The following is a 2,930-nucleotide window of genomic DNA, read 5'->3' as shown; positions in this document are numbered from 1 at the left end:
TATTCATCACTGTTCCGTCACTGTTCACGCACTGTTCATCACTATAGCAGTACTGTTCATACATTAAAAAATATTAAAAATGCGTCACACGGTACTATTCACACATTTAAAAATTATTTTGCTACAGTGTTTTCAGTTTTCAGTTTCAACAGCAATAAGTTCAATCCAAACGGACCCATATTGTTATTCATCAGCCCTGTCTCAATCTTGTGTGCACTGCAAGCATCTAATTGTTCATTAGTTGAAACTCCATCTCATACCATGCATTATAAAAGTATACATCCTCAATCTCGTGCCCTTCGAAAGGCAAGAGAAATACAAAAGAAGCTCACCAATGCAAACCTTTTCACCTTGACTATCAAAAGAATAAAAGTTAGACATCCTTAAGCTAAACTCTCTCAATCAAAAAAGGGGAAACAACAATGTGATATTCCTTTTTGTTAAAAAGAGAATAAACAGAATAAATATTCCTAAGTAAAAACTAACCTCAAAGATTCCATGCCACTGGTGAGTGGTATAATTAGTCCAGTTCATCACCAATCAAAATGAAAAGCCATCTTTCTCCTTAAAATTCATAAGCTGCAATAAAGGAGTTGTTATACATTCTCTAAATCCTACATGTTATAATCTATTGTAAATTGGAAAGAGATATATTCTCCTAGAGATTCAAGATATGATGAGAGAGAAAACTATTATTAAATTTGATGGAAATGAAAAAGAATATCATATCATTCTTAGGTAAAACTAAAACATACAGTTTTTTGGATAGAAATTTCATGGTGTGAGCCTAAGAAGGGACCATCATGCATAATTTTACATGATAAGCTACAACCTGAATATGAAGAAAATAGTCCTCTTGCTAATGCTAATTAGCCAAGAAGGTCATATCACCATATTTCAATTAACCCCTCCTTAGTCCTAACAAATCCAATTCTTAAGGCCTTTGTGCACAATAAAGCATTTTGAACTCTAAATGTAGGTTGTAGCTTCACTTCAAGTGAGAACTTGAGTTTAATATTGATCTTCAATAGCTTCTTTTCTTTAATTATTGTCATAATTATGTAATTTATTTTTCTGTTTTTTTATCTTAATTTCAAAAAATAGAGTAGCCATTGGGAGAACCCATGGTCTTGAAGAGACAATGCAAAAATAGAAGAGAGTATATTATACCTTTTTTATACGCAAATTTGAGTAAGCATTGAGTATATATGTCCACTTATTAAACCTGAAAAAGGGACATTGTACAAAATCAAATTATGGAAAAAGAACAAAAAACTAATGTAATTCATCAAACAATTTGCATTTTTGAATCAACAACAAATTCAAACCAAAAACCTTGTAGATGATGGGAATAAAGTTGAGAATAATAATGTGTTAAGAGAGTTATAAGTTGGATTAATTGAGCAAAAATTCCAAAAAGAAAATTTAAAAAGAAAAGAGAAGTACATATTAGAATTTGTGCAGGGAAGACTTCCTGTTGTAGGCTTTCGTGAGAAGAGACCTATGTTTCTTGAAAACCATAAAAGAAAGAAATTTTGAAATAAAGAAAACACGGGAAACATATTGGAAGCAAAAAGTACTACTCACAATACCAATTAAGAATACACTTTGATCATATATATAATTATTTAAGACATACAATTAGAGAAAGATTATTAATCAACCTCATGCAATTCATCTAAAAGTAAAGAAAATTAATCATACAAGAATACATATTTGACATCAAGATTAGACTCAACTTTTACTTAAAATTGAAACCTAAAACAAATCCTAGTATCAAAATTTTCGGAATCTCATAACGTAAGATCAGTACCCAATTAAAGAAACAAATGGATTGTAGAGAACCAAATTTAAGGTACATAAACTATCCTAAAATTGTATTATGACTATTTGATAATCCTTTCATATTTTTAATGAGGCTCCTAATCCACTATTTTATCAAATAAGGGAATGACAGATAAGTTTGCTTAAGTTCCAATTCAATTTTTCAATCTCTCTATTAATTTACTTGTAGAAAGTTTTGTAGAAAAACTTCGTAAAAAAAACTGACAGAGAACAATGGTTCTAGGAATTTAATTAAATAAAACTGTATCTCACCAAAGTTCAGTCTGTCTCTTGAAAGAAAGAAAATACACTTTTTAATAAACAAACATAAGTTGTCATTAAGACTTGCTATGACAATTTCTCTATACTTTTTTTCATATCAATAAAAAATCTGCCACCCCATTATCTTATGCCACTTTGTTGATTACTAAAAATATTTGTTTGAAAGATTTAAAATAAACAACTTTCAAGGGAAAGAACCATCAAATTTTAATGTGGTTAAGCATTAGAACACAATAGGGGAAAATAGGACAAAATAAGGATCTGAAATATTATAGACAAAATAAGGATCTAAAATATTGTAGACAAAATATTATAAAAGAGTTTCTAGTCCTCTTGCCTACCGAAGTTTTGAACGTGAAATTAACATTCTAGAATGTGCATCACTTTCTTCTACCTTAAAGCATAAACTTGTAAACAAAACCAATATAAATAAATATGTTTAGATTCCACTGGAAGGAAAAGGAAAAATTATACCTTCTAGATGCAAGCCTTGTCTTAAGAGATCTCTGAAATTAACTTTTCTTGAAGCTTCAAGCAAAGCTAAACACCAACTTAGAAAACATAAATAGTCATAATTTCGATGGGTCAAATAATTTGTTTAAGCATTACAACACAACAATTGATTTAAAAGGTATAATTTTCCGTTGTCTGGTCTACCAAAGTTTTGAACCATAAATTTGAAAGGGACAGATGTTTGGCTGAAAATGGCCTCTCTTGGTGCAATTAGAGGAGCCTAGAAAATTGGACTAATGGTAAGCGGTGGACTCTCATAAAGCATTGTAGAATGGCCACATTAATTTATGCAATAATATTTTCTTTTTAGT

General features: G+C 30.0%; 1 long non-coding RNA gene across 1 annotated transcript; it reads right to left on the bottom strand.

Annotated features, from left to right (window-relative positions):
* Nucleotides 1-205: 205 nt before the first annotated feature.
* LOC115962825 lies at nucleotides 206-2,671 on the bottom strand. Its single transcript, XR_004085628.1, has 4 exons — nucleotides 2,581-2,671; nucleotides 1,171-1,225; nucleotides 487-579; nucleotides 206-355 (listed from the first exon to the last, which is right to left on the bottom strand). It is a non-coding gene; the product is annotated as an uncharacterized LOC115962825 (long non-coding RNA).
* Between the last annotated feature and the right edge of the window lie 259 nt (nucleotides 2,672-2,930).

This window comes from Quercus lobata, chromosome 1 (genome assembly GCF_001633185.2).
Source record: "Quercus lobata isolate SW786 chromosome 1, ValleyOak3.0 Primary Assembly, whole genome shotgun sequence".
In the NCBI taxonomy this organism is placed as follows: domain Eukaryota; kingdom Viridiplantae; phylum Streptophyta; class Magnoliopsida; order Fagales; family Fagaceae; genus Quercus; species Quercus lobata.
The sequence above is the reverse complement of the archived record's forward strand: the minus strand, read 5'-3'. Positions and strand labels throughout refer to the sequence as shown.